General features: G+C 34.9%; 1 protein-coding gene across 4 annotated transcripts in view; it reads left to right on the forward strand.

Moving 5' to 3' along the window:
- CNTN5 (contactin 5) overlaps positions 1 to 19,045 on the forward strand; it is a 440,548-nt gene that overhangs the window by 173,700 nt on the left and 247,803 nt on the right. The window lies entirely within an intron of this gene.

Consider the following 19,045-nt stretch of genomic DNA (forward strand, 5'->3'; position numbering starts at 1 on the left):
CCAATTTGTAACAACCGCGTAAATGCCAGGTTTTACTGGCAGGTGCTCGACTTTGCAGTTTGCACTGACTCGGTTTGCACTCCCGGGGTTGAAAATGTCAGAAAATTATTCACATATTGGCCGCTCCTGAGTATTAGCCGCATTTCCGGTGTGGGAGTAAACTTTTGGTCAAAATGGTGTGGCTTGTATTCGTGAAATTACTGTACATTTTTTGCTTTTTTTCTTCATTTTTTTTAAAAGAACTTTAAATCCAGATTGATTGCTTGCAGATCTTTTGAAGATCATGTGTGTCTCTGGAAATGCACTTTCTGAACTGTATTCTTCCTCAAATTTCTGCAGCATTCATCACCAAATCACAGCAAATGTATTTATTCTACATAGTTAGAAATTTAATGAAATGTTCTAGACTTTAATAGACCAATTTTTCACTAGTTATTGCATAATTCACAAATAAAGGTAATCAATAAGCTTCTTACAAAGCACTGAATTCCTCAAAATGGTCATGGATCTCTAGGTTTCAATCATAATAAAATAATAGGAAAAAACAGCTATTTTATAAATGCTTCTACCAGCCTCAGATGCACTATTTGAGTAATTCATAATACAAGATCTACTCATTCTTCTCAGTGCAAAAATAATGGTAATGACTTTTGTGGTTTCTTAAAAAAAACCTTTGTTTTCTAAAACATGACATGATTCAATATGTAATACTTGAACTAAGTAAAACTTTTTCTTATTATCTGAATGAATACTGAAGTGTTGTCCTGGATGCCTTGAACTATGTAGTTTTGAAATAACAATTTTTCTTGCACTCTTCATTTGTCCCCCACACAGGAAAGAATGCATAATTAACTTGAAGTTATTATTTCTGTACTGTATAAATTGTGCAGCCTAAAGAGTTACATAGACCTGAGGTCTGCTTTTGAGTTTGTGAATATTGGTAGGAACATTTTCATGTTTTCTCAGGTGCTACTGATGTCTTTTTTCTCTTCAGTCTGCAGTTCTTTTGCCTTCTGCAAGATGCCTTCATTGAGATGTGCCACACAAGGAACACTCACTTCTTTTTAAAGGGAGGTGTATTTCTTTTGCACTCACTGCCATAGGGTATCGTGGGTTATATTAGAAATTATCTTTACTCCTACTGCTCTATCAGTAAGCCTCATTTTCTGAATTTCAAGCTCTGTAACATTGCAAAAGTCCTTTCTGTACTCCTTCCCACAAATCATCCAACCATGAGATATGAACCTTTAGTTGCACAGCAAGTTCCTTCCAAGACAAGGATCATGTTTTAATAAATATAATTGGAATTAGTTTTCCCAAGGGGGAAAAAAAAGAGAAAAAAGAATGTGTGCCACTGTTATAGACACGTGTCACTTCTTCAAGAGAACTATTAGAGAGTTTAAGTCAGAGAATTTCCACTGAAAATTTGCTGTGTTTCTGACACAATTTTACGGGGAGTGGAAAGGTGAGTTATGGATGTTATGCTTGTATTATTTTATTTAAATAGTTATAAGATTAAAACTTTTATTCTGAATTTCCCATTTTACCTAAAAACAATATTGTACCGTAGCTCATGCATTATCTAAGTGCTATGTAATACAAATACACCAGGCTGACAATTAGATGATAACATCTCTAGAGGCACCTCTTTGATCTCCTCATTTTTTCTTATTTAAATAATTTATAGTAGGTGGTTTAACAAAGATGCCTAAAATACTGTGTGTTATTGCTAAGCATACGACCTTCACAAGAATATATAATTTCTAATTTTATCTGTTTCCTCCCAATTTTGAGAATATTTTAACAGAATGCACAGATAAAGAGAAGTCTCAGAAACTGCTGAGCTCCTCCAAGCTTTGTGCTAGGCAGAAGTCCAATGAAGCCTGCAAACATGCACTGACAGAAAAACAAAAAAGGATCTGAAATAAACACTGCTTGTTTTCCCCTCTGTGCTTTTGTCATGAGCTTTGTCAGATAATTCCTTCTCACTGCATGGGAAGATGTACAGAGCAGAGTCCCCAGGCAGGTGCAAAGCAGAGCTGCTGTATTGCAAAACCCAGGACTTTTTAAGTAGTTTAGCCCATTATCAGCTACACAGTTTTAAAACATGCCAAACATAATCCAACCAACCACTATAAACCACGTGAACACATAATTGGTTATATAACTTCTTTTACTACCTCAAATCAGCTGAGTCTCTTTCCTATAGTTCTTTTCTGCTTAGCCAAAGTAGCAGTCCTGAGCCATGATTTTAACAAGGGCAACAAGGCACTTATTTTATAAGGCTTTACCCATACACAACAGGAAGGAACCATATTGGTTTGTGTTCTTTCATTGGCTTATTATTAATTATGCTCTTAATGAAAAAAACATGAGCTTTGTGTGATGAAAACAGTGTGATTTCCAAAAGATTGTGGGCATTCACAAGCTGCAGTAACGCTGTCTTTTGCTGTGCCTATCTGATGAGCAGTTAGGTGTCTGACTGCTACTAGCCTGCAACCTTGGCCCTGAGAACATTCTAAATGTTACAGCACTGAATAGTCCAAAAAGCAGAATTCTAGCTCTGTATAGTACTGTTAAACTTCTGAAATCACTAATTTCTGTATCTAGCCAAGGAAAAGAAATATGTATGCATGTGGTCTGGCCCAGATGAATTATCTCACTTAACTTTCCCAACCCTAAAATCAAACATTGTCTTCTCTAAATTATATTTAAAGAATAAAAACCCCTGAAAAATAGACATAAGGAAAACAATATTTGTTTGCAGATGTATTCCAAGAGAAAAAGAGAAGTTGCATTGTTCGAAGTAGCCCCTTGCTGAGCACAAACTGTAGAAGGTGTACAGTGTGCCACTCCTTCCTTTAATAACCAGGAATTTCAAACAGTGAAATTTTTCAGTGAAATCTGATTATGAAATACTTACTCATAATTATTTCAGAGCAGATTTTTATGCAAAAGAAATTTAAAGTTTCTAAAATCTGTTTTGAACACAATATACTAAAAAAGGCTATAATTTTTAAAAACTGAACTTTTAAGAATGAAAACATCATCTCCTTCTAATCCTGTGAATTATCCTGCATACACTATGAACTGATTATTTAAAGCATACCAGAGTTCAGACAAAAATATCGCAAATCTTTTTTCTTTGATCCTTGTGCTTTAAGACTGACTGACCTTTTGCTGGTCATGTCCTATATCTGCTATCTGATATTCAACTGGAATTTCTCTGCTTTCACTAAATTGTGTTTAGCAGTGATTTGGGTAAATTTCTATACCTACCTATAATATTATATATTAGATATGATATCAAGTGCAGTCAGGTTTCATGAAGACCAATCCAAATTTCTCTATTCTACCTGCTGGAAGTCCTTGTAAGCCTAGTGCATGAACATTGACCAGCGAAGAAACTACAAGTTAATGAATCATTTACCACTTCTATAAGATTTATTTTACAGATTCTTAGTCAAAATGTACAGATAAAGTTATGAACACAGGCTAGTAAGAGTAAAAAGACACTAGTCTGGAGGATTTATTAAATAATAACATATTTTTATTTGAAATAAATTATATTTTGTAACTTTACCTGCATAAAAAATCAGAATTTAACTTGCAAGAAAAACATAGCTCTGCAGTTTTGAATATCCAGTCTGCTTGTATGCAATATCATATAATTGTAGAATAGTTTGGGTTGCAAGGGACCTTAAAGATCATTTAATTCCAGTCCTTCTGCCTGGACATTTTCTGATAGGCTGGTTTGGTCAGAGCTCCATTCAACCCAGCCTTGAAGATTTCCAGGCATGAGGCATCCACACCTTCTCTGTTGCAGTGTCTCACCACGCTCACAGTGAAGAATTTCTTCCTATTAGCTAATTTTAAGTTTGAAACTCTTCCCCCTTTTTCATTTTTATTCACTGCAAAATTTATAAAAATATTATTACATAAAGAATTACAAATAAGACACATATGATGCTCAAAGCATTTTCCTGATAGATTACTAGTGGATTAATTTTACTTTTTAAAATAACCACTGATCAGTTTTAAATTGTCAGTAAGGAAAATATCACCTGATGAACAACTGTAAAATTTTTAAATCATCATATTTAAAACTTCATATCACTTTACTTGCCTGCCTAGCCAAAATATGCTTTTTGACTTAACCAGTGATCTGAAAATAGTTATGAAATATTTTATTTTATGAAAGTTTCCACTCTGAAGTGCCAGTCTTTTGTCAAATTTACATGAGGAATATCCTTTCAGGGCTGATAAAACCTCTCTGTGAGGCTGCCCATCTCTGTGTGATGTTTCCAATACAGAAGGCTATACTTAGACAAAGAACCAATACATCTTTTTCTTCCTGCCCTAACATTTTGACATTTGTCCTGGCTTATGCTGCTCAGCTGTCATCACATTTCAGCCTCAGAGACAATCTCCGGTCAGCACTTTGAAACCATGATTTTTCATTGCGTTTTTCAGAAATGTTACAGAATATTCTTATACGAAGGAAATTATTATAGAAGATAAAAAATTTCTAACATGGAGACAGACCACTTGAATCATGGCTTGAAAAGCAAGCATGACATAAACCCACCAATGTACAACTGCTTTGTGTTATGAACTGGCATACAGACCCAGTGGTTTATATTACCTTTTCCCCCCTCTTCTTTTAATAAGAGTTACAATACAGAAATTCATATTTCAGTGTCGGGGTGTGAGGGTGGTGCCTGAAAATGCTTTTCAGGGTTCAGGGTTTTTGTGATATCAGGGTAGGAGTGACAAAAATAAATGAAGAGCAGGTACAATGGGCATTAGTAGTAACATAAAGAACTTTAATAATGATAAAAAACAATTGTGGGACAAGGCCCAAAAATCCGAACACAGATCTATAGGGGTCAATGGCCGAGGACTAAGATGTGGGGTGGTCCAGGGTATAAAAGGGAAACAGGAAAGGAGGTGGAGTTGAGGTCAGTGTCCAATGGGTAGAGGATAAAGTGATGCAGAGGTGGAGTTAGGGAAGGTAGGGACCAATGGGGAAACAAGGAATGGGGAACATTCTGGAAACTGGGAGTGGTAATGATAACTGGGAAATGAGGGTTGGGAATATTCATAAGGCATAAACATGGGCAATCCCATAACTCCTTGGAACTTTCTCCTTTGGGATCACCACAACTTAAAGTGATGCCTGCCAGGGACGAGGGTTAGGGTACAGATCTTACTCACTTATGACTCCCACATTTCAGTGCGACCAGAAGAGCTGATTGAGATAAACAAGTGTTCAGACTGTTACCTGCATTTGGCTCCTCGTCAGTTTGTGCTTTTATAGTGTTTGACCATGAGAACTCTTACTCTTGGGAGCATTATTCTCCTTTCTCAGAGAGGTTAGACTGTCACCCACAGTACTGGCCAACTTCAACTCCAACTGTGTTTGTTCACAAAAATTTGCCCCCTTCCAGCAGCAAGCATCTGCATCTCTGTAGTCCCCCATTGTCAATTATACTCCTAAAACAGAGACAAAAATTACAAAATGAAATTAATGAAACTCACAAAATTTAGAAGAAATATAGTTTCCTTAAGTGTAAATAAATGTTATTGAGTGCAATGGATTAATCTCTCTATATACCCTTAAAAGATTCACCCCATCATACATTTTTCTATTTAATGTAGTGCCTTATGATTTGTACGTATAAGATAATGAGCCATCTGCCTAGGATATTCTTTTCTATTAAACTTAATTTTAAATATAACTGTGTCTTTAAAATGAAGCCTATTACAAAACTTTATTCTGAAGCAACTGAGGTGTGCCTAGCGTAAGATTAGAGTTAGTGGGAGAAATAATTTATTATGCTAATTCAACTGGCATTAGGACCATTTCAGTGTAGGAGGATCCCTATAGAGGACAGAAAATAACCATATGGCTGGATCTGTGCACAGATACAAAGAGACCACAAGATTGGAGAGCAGAAAGCTGACTGAGGACTGGTGTCCTTTTAAATAACAGAGGATAAAGTCACCCAAAGAGCTGTATCAAAGATCATTCACGGACAATCAGGCTTTGTTTCACTAACTTAAAAAAGGATTTGCATTTGCATCAGCAAACACTATTACTTGGCCTTCTAATTACAAAGCCCATTTTCAGTTTACACAATGGGATTACTGCTTGCTAGTGAAAGGTCAATTTCTGTCCTTTGGATGAGAAGTTGGAACCTATTTGAAAAAGTTGGATGTATTTCATTGTTTCAATAGTATCATGATATCTAATATTTTATTGAGCAAATTACATATTAAAACTGCAAAACTCTTACACATCTAACAAAAGAAACGTAATTATTTTTGTTAATTGTGTGTGTGACATCAAGCTCTCATAACTGTACTAGGGAAACAGGGCTGCTATGCAACAGGTCTCTCAGAAAGTTTTTCGAGTAGTTAGTCTACTTATGGCAGCTAAAACAGCCTGCAATGACTTCAGTACTATTTGTTTGACTCTATACTGCAGAGGTGAATGAGTCATAAACTGCCTCTGGCTCTGATTTTGGAAGATAAGAGAAGTAAATTGTTTCCCTTCTTTTTTCCTAGAACTGTAAAAAATTTGTGCTCAAAAATACACATAACTAATTTTGGGTGGAAAGTTGAGCAGTATGACACAAAAGGGCACTTTTTTTCATCCAGCTGGAAACTGCTGTATCCTTAGGAACATTTTCTTCAGAAAAATTGACCTCAGGTTTTTATGAACAGCTCCTTACATGATGACAGCCCTACCTGCTACAATTCATATCCTGAAAGGGAGAGTTTTCAGATTTATTTACTTCAAACTATTTTTTTTTATTTTATCTTTTTAAACTTGGACCTTTATTGCCACAGCAAGTTCATAAAGCAAGTTCATAGGCATCCAAAACCTGACTTGCAGGAACAGTCCAGAGGAAATGAAAAACATGTCCTGTGATCTATTGGGTGTTACTCTTCATGAGCATTGGTATTATTGGCAAACACACAATTTACCAAATCATGAGAAATCTGGATTGCTGCAGATAGAACTGAAGACCTACAGCATAAGTGTAGAAGACAATCTTTGATTGCATCTGAACAGTGGGAAAGAAAAACTAAAAAAAAGAAAAATAATTATTTCTACTACTGTTTTAGCAGTAAGTTTTTCCTTTATCCCATGCATGCTTGAAGACATATCAACAGCTTGTTTCTGGGCAATTAATGATGCCTTCATGTGTCCTATAAAAATGGGACAGCTTTCCATAAATTCCCTCCATGCCATCCTGACCCTCAGTTTTTGTCTGGTATCAGTGTATTCTCTAGAACCCGCTAATACATGTAACAAAATCTCAAGTAAAATTAGTGCTTATGCTTGGTTCTCCGGGAAGTCTGACTTAGTCAACAGTGTCATGCATGATTCTTCTTTGGGATCTGCCCATCTAATCAGAAAACTTTGAATCTTTGACCGTCTTTCTACAATCACAGAATTATTTTTGTTGAGAAGTACTTTTAAAAATCATCTAGTTCCAATGCTTCTGCCTCAGGATTTTGTTAGTAGTGTTTGGTCTGGAGAAAGGAGGTAGCAAAGAAGTAAGAAGAACAGAGAGGGGTTTTTTAAGCTATAGAGAAGTAAGTTCCCAGTAAAGGTCATTGTTGGTCATTTGTGCTCTCTATCAACTCAGTAGCCACGTGGTGGATGTAAGCTCAGCTGTCTCAGTGTAGCTAAAAATAACCTGGTGCAGAAATCTTTGCAAAGAGATTTTTCAAAGAAAACGTGGTGGAAAATCTTACTACAAATACAGCAGTGTATACAAGCAAGACACCTTTCTTTTTCTCTGCAATCTCTATACGGAAAAATTGGTGTTGTCTTCCAAACAGACAGAGATTTCTGTTTTGGGACCTTTGAACATTTACACAACCCATAGGTAAATTTCAGAATTGTCACCATTGCCCTGTGTATTCAGATTTCAAAATTTTGCAAACTCCCTTAGAAAATTATTTTCACTCAAAGGTCAAGCAATGTTTTAAATTACTAAGCACAAGAGAACTGGTGTTATTTTTTTTAGTCTGAACCATGTATTTTTAGAGGTTAAAGTAATAGCAGCAGCTGATATTTATTTTTTGCTGTGTTAGTGAGTGCTCATCAATAACCTAATGGCCTTATCTGATTCTACAAAAAAGCAGGTGTTTTGGCCAAGCACCATATAGTATATCTGCTGGTGTAGGGTTTTGATACTTTTTAGAATTATTTAACTCATCTATATTCATGGTCTGGGTGCAATCTTGTTCATATAATCTTTTATTAACACTAGGGATGCTATCCTGGTGACTGTGTATTTTGTTCCTGTTTCTGTTGTTGCCAGTTACAGAAAAGCTACAAATGTAAACAGACAGATTTTAATCTTTATTGCAACTATCATCAATATACTGTGATTCTTTTAACTTCTCTGCTTTCACTGTATCAGATTTTCTGATTCTGCTCATACCTTCGAAATTCCCTTCTGCTCTACTCCGGTGGCAGGAATAAAGTAATTGTGAATTGCAGAGGGGAGAGGAACAACTGAGCCACTTTCATTTTCTTCTAAAGTCTATGTATCTTCCATAACCTAAAATTTGACAGTTTCTCTCCTGTACTTATTTATTCTCTTTCTTTTCTTGGTTCCAATGCTGTTTGGTGTCAGTCATCTACAGGAAATGTGAGAGGATTAAAAAAAAAAAAGTAAATGAAAGTAATATCAGAGTTTAAATCCTGCAGAGATTTGCCTTTGTATATGGTTCCACTGGCTAATAACGAGCATAAACATAAGAAACTCTCCCATTTAAAAAAGTTGTATTTTCAAGTCTCTGAGCTTAGGCAGAAGTGAAGAAGAGTTTTCAGTTTCAGAAGGGCTTCTCACTTTTTCCTTTGAAGATATAATGGAGATTGAACAGCTGGATAAATGTAAATCTCATTAAACATCACAAGAAATGAATGAACATCCCTGATTCTGCTGACTATAGGATCAGACCACAAAGTTTATTCTCACTAACTTTCTGCATCCCAGAAGTTCCCTGACAGAAGACAAAGAATGGAGAATGAGGAAATCCAGCATCAATTGCTTTCAAAAAACATTTGAAAGTAACATCCCTTCCCTGCTGCCACCTACCAAAGCTTTCAGAAATTCAGTTTGCATTCTATGTTGACAGCTAAGAAATACAAGCATAGAAATATCTGACCCACACAGATCCCATACAGCAGCAAGAATAGGAGCTTTTGCTCTCTTTGAAAGAGCCTCTCAAAGGTGTCAAATTGGAAGAAAGGAAGCAAAAAGATTCAGGCTTGGGAAAAATGAGAGAGCCAGTTGCATGCTCCAAAATTTCTCTGCATAAGTTCCCTCCCTCTAGAGGAGATTACAAAAATGTAAACAAATGAATAATAAAATACCAATTTTTTTGTTTATGCTCATGGAAAGCCTTAGGGAGATAATACTTAGGACCCAGTTCTACCCATTTATACACAAGGGATGTAAAATTAATTAAAAAGACAAGAGAAAAAAAAAAGAAACTATTTAAATCCTTCCAGAAGTGCTTTTATTATATTTTTCTCTAGGACAGGAATGAAAGCAACTCAAATAGAGTTTAAGAATCAAATATTAAAACAGTAACTGTCCAAAATTCAAACAGAAAGGAATAAAATTTTAAAATTATATCTAGGAACTGTCTGTATACCTGATGCAGACCAACTTAGTAATTTAAAACATTGCTTGACCTTTGAGTGAAAAACTTTTTCTAAGGGATTTTGCAAAATGTTGAGATCTGAATACACAGGATGGTGGTGACAGTTCTGAAATTTACCTATGGGCTGTGTAAACGTTCAAGGGTCCCAAAACAGAAATCTGTCTGCTTAGCAGACAACACAAATTCTAAATTATCTACATGTAAGAAGCACATACTAGAAATATAGGTTTTTCTTGCTAAAATTAGGAGACCAAAGTGTCAGAATGATGCCCTAGGTGACCTGTGTGTGCACTGTGGTGGAGGTTCTATTGTCACAGATCTGTGGACTCCAGTCTGAAATCAAACAAAATAGAGTTACATGAAGTTGACTTTCTTGACTAATTAAGTCCACAAATTCAACCTGCTTTGAAGATAAATAGAGGTGGGCACAAAGCTAAGTAAGATTTTATTATGTTATTGTGCAGTTGAATTTCCCCTATGGTTCATTGGAGGTTATTGTAACTTCCTCCCCTCCAGCTACTTTGCATCAAAAGTGGGTAGAAATACTTTGGCTCTAGAAATCATGTGTCTGGAAATGTGCCCCAAAATATACCCTCCCTTCTTGTGACTGATAGGTCTTTTCTGACTCTGCGTTGCACTAGCTGAAACATCCCAGAATAACAGTTCTCTAGACTTTAGTATTTCAAAGCAAGAGAAATTTCAGGTAAGCAGAGATTTTTCTCTATAATGATTGACATTCATTGTCATTTAGATATGCAAAACCATAGATGGGAACATAAAATCCTCAGCATGCAAATTCTCTTGAAATGACAAGGCTTACTGATTCACTATCTCTTCTTTATGGAGAGGATTTTGAAATGAAAGCTATAACCTCAGGCTTCAAAACAGACACACTAGCTGTGTTTACAGTAAAGTTCCATATACCAAATAGACAATTTAGAATAAATCTTTCTGTTCTGTGTTATTCATACTTAAAAATTTACGTATATGACAGCAGGAAATTAGCTTCTAATGAAAATAATTATTAGAAATTCTCTTGGAAAGATATCTACATTTTAGTAAACTTTGATTGATTCCAACATTTTCTTTATTTAAAAATTCCAACTATATCCCATGTCCATATATTCGAAACTACTTTTGAAGTAGAAATCAACTATAGATCCAAAACAATCCAAGACATGATAAGTCTTTTTTTACTGTTGCCCATGTGTACTCCTCTGAGTCCTTCACAAAATAATGCTACTTTGAAATGTAATTCTGATTGCTTTAGAAAAGTCCTCTGTGGTAACTTCTAAAATCAACTGTGCTGTTTTTTTCTGCTATATTTTGCATTTTCATTGCTTATTCACTTGATGTAGATATAGGGGCCAAGCGTGTCTGTCATGCTGTTTCAGTGCTGGCCCAACTGCAGTAAAATTTCTGCTACAGTGCCAATGCATACAGATGAATTGTTTTTCACATCTTTTTCTAATGCATTTATAGGTTTTATTAGAATTCTGCATTAAAATTTACAATGCAGTTATTTGCTGGGTTAATTTTGTTTTTAGACATTTTGTTGCTTTCAGTAATAAGAAAACACGCTTTTGTCCCAGTTTCATGAGAATCTTATCATGTATTTCTTCTTCTTAATTCCTAATTGTAACTCCTCAAGATGACTTTCTTGAAACATGAGGCAAAAAACTCATGATAATTTCTTTGGAGCTCTAACAGCTCATTGACTAGTCTGCACACAGGTGTGTGACTGCCCACTGCTGGATGGAATGATTTTACAGGGCATTTCCTTGCATTATGGTATTGTCATATCCTTTTGAATGTGGCTCTCCATTTGAGCATGCAGCCCTCCATTTTCCTTCAAACATCCTGTAGAATAAAATTTTGATGTTTCTCTGTAATACTGAGATCTTTTACTTGTATGTATAATATGTAAAGTGGTTATAAGCTACCAACATTTTAGATGTACCACATAATATTTTCCCTCTTGTATGTTAGCCATCATTCTTAGTCACTGGATATTTCTATAATACCTTGTCCAGTTTGCTCAAATATGGTTAGCTTTTTATAATATGCATACATAAGACCAGTAAGTACAAATTACCATAAATATATATGGCACCTGAATGTTATTGACATTTCTGACACCTATAAAATAGATACTTCAATTTTCTAAACATTATTGAAAATGCAACAAATAGCGCCTCATCCATAAAACCTGTTCCGAAGCTTGAAAATTAAAGTCTTCATTTTTAAAGTTTAAGAAACCATCAGCTAGCTAATTATTAAACTGCACTTAGTACTTTTTCTGTGTGACAAAACAATTGTGTTAGGAAATTATATTAATTCTCCTATTACTATCTTGAAATAATTCACTCTTTCTTGGAGATCATCTGAACAGCCTCTCTTTTTCTTCATTGTAAAGAGCAGCTCAAGTCTATGTCCTTCAAGGAGATACTGGTCTGTCTCAGTGGCTGCATTCTTTTGATGGGTTTCCTTTGAATTTCCAAACACTTCACTGAGGGTGCCAGGGTCACCACTAAAACAGGTTTGCAGCTGGAAGTGCACACAAGCAGGCATCACATCCTGTGGTTAAAACCAGCCACAGAAGAACGTTAAGAAGAATAAAGAATCAGGTGAAGAGACTGTGGGATGTTCATAGCATGCAGATGTGCCTGTGTTACGGATTCACCCTCGGAGAATACAAACCCCTGCACAGTGCACTCTATTTCTTTGCAAATCCTGTAACAGTTTTTTGATGTTTTGAAGGGTTTATGTCTTTCATATCTATTGGTACATCTCAGGCAAGAAAACGAGACAGGTTTTGTCATGTGCAAATGGCACCAGTGTTTCCAAGCAGGAGGTCAGTGGAATAATGTCCATCATAATGAGGTGGGGATTTTTTAAAATTTTTATTTTCTTTATTATTTTTAAGAACAGTTCAGAAGTGACATAAAATACTACCTCCTTAACAATCTGTAGACCTAGGTGACACTTTAAATGTTAAAAAATACTTAGGGATTGTTTTGCAAGACTATTTGTCCAGAACACGAGAATGAATCCCACTCAATATGTGTAAGAGTTGTTTAATTGCTAACAATAGTTGTTTACACTGACAGTACAATCCAGTGATTAATTCATGGGATTCCTAAGGGAAGACTGAGCCACAAAATGGTTTCAAAGATGCAAGGCAGGGTGGAGAGTGCACTGTAAAATATTTAGCAAACATTAAAGCAAACCACAAAGAACTACAGAAGGAATTAAGGGTAGGGAAGATGTATTATCTGCCTCAAAAAACAGAAAAGCTTTTAACCTGGAGATAGATATTTTAAAGGGGATGAAAGACTGTGTTTCCAATGGACACATAAACACACCAAATTGGGATAATATGGAAGAATATGTATCACAAGGAAGAAAAAAACTTACATTATATTGTTTCCTTTGCTAATTGATTGATTGATTGATTGATTGATTTATTGATTATCAGGATTTGGACTGCTTGATGATAGTATTAATAAATAAGTTGTCATTTTATATTTTATATTATTTTATATTTTATATTTTATATTCAAATAGATACAAATTTCTCCTTTGCTGTGGCTTGATCTATTATTTTCCCCCTAACATTTTTATGCATTTCATTGTCGGAAGAAAGAGATATAAATAAAGATTTCTCTCCATCTAATTACTTTAATTGATTTGTGCTGAAATAGTTGACCTTTTACTAGGTTCTTCCTTCACACTCAGAATTGACAGCTCACTCTGATGATCATCAGCCACTGGGAAAATAAGTTAAGATTTCAATTAAAAGCATGCAGTGTAGGCTAATCTATGGATCTCACATTAGTAGTGCTCTGTGCTTCCCTGCTACAGAATATGTACTGTGTTTGGGCTGAAAAATATTGTACAGAAAGCACCTGAAGAAGTACTACAGTGAAGTATATGTAAAAATTGACAAACCAACATAGGAGTCTTAGAGCACATGTTCATACATGTCAACAAATTACACCTAGTCAATAGCACCCCTCTTTCAAGTCAAAGATCACAAGGTATTTAAAATAATTTTTCATTGTATTTCTTAGGTGACACAAGAGTAATGATACCCTCAGCTATCTACATTGTTTTCTTTAAATCTTATTTTTCAGGAAAAGCTGGCCTAAAACTCCTTTTTATTAGTCAAACAGGTAAAAACAACCCACACTTTGGTAAAGTGTCAGACACACCTGTGATCTTTGAGTGCAAAAAACAGAAATAATAAATTTTGAACTAGATGGAATATGCTAATTAATAAGGGTCTGTTGCTATTCTTTGGAGTTAAATTTTTCTTCAATAAGATAATTAGAAAAGTCTTCCAAATGTTTTATATTTTTTACTTCTAAAGAGCACTTTTCATTACATGACTTCAGTGAATTTCAAAAAAAGGAGCAAAGCACTCACTGAATATAACAACTGTGTTTGAAGCCTGTGCTATTGTAGAAACACATCCTAGCTCATTTTATTCTGTGTTTTACATTAGCATGCCTTAAAAGAGACAACATTAAGTGTTTCAATAGAAAAAGTATGACAATAAACTCAAAGTACTTTTTTCAGTTCAAAACCACTTTACTTTGGACAAATGTTGTTCCATATTATTACTTTTATTATTTGTATTACTGCAGTCGGAAGCATTCTGTAGCAGAAAATGTTCTGTATTAAAGCATGTTTTGGTTGCTCTGGTGTATGTCATATGTTGTATTCAAAGTGGGAATAATTGGGCAAATATTGAATAATCTATTTGTTGAATTATGAGTATGAAGTGGAAGTAAGATGAAAAATAGATTGTTTTTTGAGTAGGAAAGGAAGCAATGAATATCTCTACAGAAGCATCTTTATATTATTCAAAATAATTCCTCATAAAAATTCATGACATTTAAATTAGCTCTAACAGTGTAATATTCCAAAGATGTTGATTCAATTGCTAATAGCCACTGGAAATATTCTTTATTATCTCCCAGCCAATGTTTTAACTCTTCAAATCACTTCGTCTTTGTTATTTTAAAGGAAAAAAAAATATATCTATAATTATTTTTCCCCATGTCTGTCTATAAAAGTCTATGTTCTTAAATTTGGTACCTTGTATAACCAGATTTCTAAGAAAAAGACAAATTCTATAAAGTGAGAGGCTACTGCAGATTTTCTAGTTAAATTATCATGTATCTTCCTTGAACAGTTCAAGGACTTCCTGAAAAGCTCAACAGAACAATTTTTGGATTGAAAGTTCACTTATTTTTGCCAAAGACCTGGCAAAAATATATTTTTCCCCAAAGAAATATCACCTTGCATGTATAACTTTTTTCCCTTTCTCATATTATCGTATCTGTGGTGAAAAGAGCTGATGAAAATCACCAACATCTTTTCCTTGAGAACTTCCAGCTTCTGAGTCATCTCCCACTGCCTCCTTGGAAAAAAATTAAATTTATTGATTTTTTACTCCTTTGCAGAACAAAATATTCTAAGCAGAAAAGACATAAATTAAGCTTGATTGTTTATGATGAAAGAACAAGAGAAAAGGAGGTTCTGAGTGAACGTAATTATTCTCTACAACTACCTGAAAGGAAGAAGGTTGTAGCAAAATCAGGATCAGCCACTTCTCCCAAGTAACCAGTAACAGGACAAGAGGACATACCAACAAGCTGCACCAGAGAATGTTCAGATTGGACTTCATGAAGAATTGCTTTGCTGGAAGGGTGGTTAAGCATTGGCATGGGTTTCCCAGGGAGATGGTGAATCAATGTCTCTGGAGGTGTTCAAGAAATGACTAGACAGAGGACTTAGTGCAATGGTCTAGTTCTGCTGATAGGTGAAATGTTGGACTCAGTGATCTTGGAGACCTTTTCCAACATTTATCAGTCTATAATTCTACGGCTAAGACAACTGAGATCTGAAAAACTGAAATGTTGACATCTTAGCTATCCATCTTGCTTTTCTTTGCATTTTGTGGCAAGAAGTAGCCCTTCATTGAGACTGCCTATGACACCACATGCCATTTTCCTCTTCCTTTCTACTGCCTGTAAAGTGAGCCCATCCTCACTACCTTACATGCAGATATCCAGAATCCAAATATTTAAAATGAGGTCTCCAGTGAAAGTTTCCATCTCATGGTTTGTTTGATTTTGACAGTGCAGTGTCAAAAGACAATGTCAATACACAATGCAATGATATCACATTGTCTATTGCTTTGAGTGATAAGTGGAATACAATACTAACTTTAGAATAAAATCTCTCTCAGATAAGCTAAACTACTTTGTGCAGTGGGAAATGCACAAAGGCTGACCAGATGAACTAACCAGGTCTTGAGAAATTTACTGGCTTCCACTTAGTTCTGAGGGCTTTTTTGTGCGTGTTTGGTTTGTTGGCTTTTGATTGAAGTTTTTTGGTGTATGCTTTTGTTTTAGTTTTGGTGCTTTTCTGGGTCTGGTTTGGGTTCTTTTTTATTAGAGTTAATACAATTTCATCAGAAAAAACATCAATTATTCACATTTTGCTGTGTTTTAGTTGTGATCCTAGTTCTCATAGCAGATGACCTGGATGGACACCTTATCAACACAGCCTTCTGCTGTTCTTGAATTTCTCTCCCAGGTTATTGCCAAGCTACATGTCATTGAGCAGTCTAAGCAGAAACCAATGTGCTTGCACAGAACAGGGCAGAAAGTATATTTCTGTTTAAAAACATGAGGAGCAAAACTGATACAATCCCATTTACAGAATGGATGCACGTATTTCAATAAGCTTAGAAGACTGAGAACTTTGAGTGAAACAATGTAATTAAAAGTTACAATGAAAAAATGGGTTATAATTCTTAGTGACATTTGATTAAACATGCTAGCTCGCAAAAATACACAAATGAAGGTCACATTTGCAAGTATTATAAGACAGTCTACATTTTAATTAGATAGTTGAGAAATGTCAATGAGTTAGTAACTGACCAGGAGTCACTTATAGAAAAAAAGGAATAAAGGAAAACAAAACATCACACCAAAAGTCAGAATCCTTTACTCTCTATAAAGTTCAAACAATTGAAAGACAGTTTTCAAGGAAATTTTGGGGTTGATTCTATGAATTTTCTTTGTTACTTTACCCTGTTTAAAGAAAGAATGAATTTAGGTCGAATTACTGTGTACCATTGTTTGAGCTTTATTGAGCTATGCTGTGTCTTTTAAAACAAACTATAAAATATAACAGGGTAGTATTTGTGGTTTGTATTTGTACCATGGACTGTACCGAAGGAACTTGAGTAAACATTTGCTGTGTTGTGATCCCCTTTCCCTCACAGTCAGCTTTGTTCTTCCACAAAAGTAAAAGTGAGATAAAGTTGAATTTAACCTGACATAGATATTAAAAATTACAGTAATAAAATTATTTCACTTTGTCTTGGAATTCATATTTTTGTTTTTCTCTAAAAGTAAAATAACCCTCACTAATAACCCTCAGTGGAAGCCAGGTTCTATGCTACCTATGGCTCTGTTGTTTTCCTTGTTGTCTCGAGTCTGACCAATCTGACTGAAGAGCAGTGTGTGCTGCAAATAATAAGAGATTCATGAATAATTTATTGAGTTACTACAAATTCATTAGAACATTACCAATACTATTTCACGCCAGTTTTCTGTTGGAAATCCATTAAGAAAATGTGCACTGGAAATTAAAAAGAAGTAGTCTATCTTAAAAGTGTCATGCCAATATTAAAATTACTATAAATCTGATAGTTCTAGTTCTAAGAAATATGAAGGCTAACCCAAATCACTGATTTTATTGTGGCTGGTTTCTAGATGTTTGATATCCTATATCTTGGGCCTATATCTTCTTTATCTGTGTCTTCTTGCAGCTGAAGGAACCTTTGGATGTTTCATCCCAAATGCTTAACTTATTTCTCAAAATGAGGCTAGAGAAAACAATTTCATTGTGAAGCTTAAGTACAGCAGCCTTTTGAGAACTACCCATCGTAGTTTTGATGAAATTTCTCAAGGATTTTTAGGGTGGATTGGTAAAGTTAAAAAGCACATTAGAGAGTAATATCTATTCTCCGGCAGTTTAACTCTGTACTTAAATAATGGAATATATACATTTATTCTCCCAAATCTCAGAAGTCTAATCCAAACCAAATTAAAGGAATAATTTTACTGTAAATATTACTCCAATAAAAATATAGTCTAATTAAGCAACTGTAACTAGACAGTTTAGAAGTCCAAATCTCTGAAGGTGAATGCTCAAATTAGGAAGTAGGTTTTATTTTCAGGTAAGTGTGTTTTCTGCTGTAGTTGTCAGTTAAGATCATAGGCTACAGAATTTCAGTAAACAAAACAAGAAATATTTCCTTATGTATAATTTATTAACCATTTCCAGTTATGTTTTACAAGACAACCTTTACTCAGATACAACATCCCAGGGAGCACGACAGAGCAACTGGAGTCAGGGTGAAATTTCACATTGATTGCTAATCCCAGTCAAACAAAGCAATTGTACCATAGAAAGCCAGAAAACAAATTGCATAATATTATCATAACTGCAGGACCTTTTCACCACATCAAGTTACTTTTGTATCCTTTCCTTCTCTTGCTTCCCATGGTATTTTGCATTCATGCCATCTGAGATCTTGTCAGTTCTTTCGTTCTTTCAAACCCTGAAACTACCACTGCAGTACTGTTCCCAACTCGCTAAATAACAAAGAATTATAGTTTGGTTTTTTTTCTTTTTAAGTGGGAGAAGAATTGCAGTTTTCTTAACTTGATGAGGCAGCACAGAACAACTTCATTTCACAAAATTGCCTACACAAAATATTTCAGCAAAAAGAAGTTGTCAGAACTATTTCAGTGTTGTTGAATCCTATTTACTAGAGGAGTAAGAGAAGAGTCATAGCATAAAAATGGCAAATATTACATGCTATGCCAATGTGAAGAGCATGTCCAGTTTTTAAATATTTATGGCCAGCATAGATGGCAGAACAGTAATCTTTTTTTCTTCAAGACACTTCCAATTGTCCTCCAAAAAACCTGTTCCTTCATAGGCAGTCTGAATCCCTTTGCTCGCCTCCATCAATATATTTTTTGAATGTTCTTCTCACTTCCTTAATACTGTTGCATTTTCAGGACAACTGATTTCAATACTTCCACTTGCTTTGTTCCTGCAGGTCCTGAGTTATAGTTTTTAATCTATTATAATTTAATTTATTTTCTTTATATTTGGCATTATACAGGGACTGAAAGCTTGGGCACTATTCTGTATTTGTAAGCACTGAAATTTTAAATAGAGTCAGAAAAGGCAAAAAAGGGAACTTGAAGAGACAGCAGAGGAGATTACTCTGGCATATGTATGTTTTGATTAC

Source organism: Catharus ustulatus, chromosome 2 (genome assembly GCF_009819885.2).
Source record: "Catharus ustulatus isolate bCatUst1 chromosome 2, bCatUst1.pri.v2, whole genome shotgun sequence".
NCBI classification, from domain to species: Eukaryota; Metazoa; Chordata; class Aves; order Passeriformes; family Turdidae; genus Catharus; species Catharus ustulatus.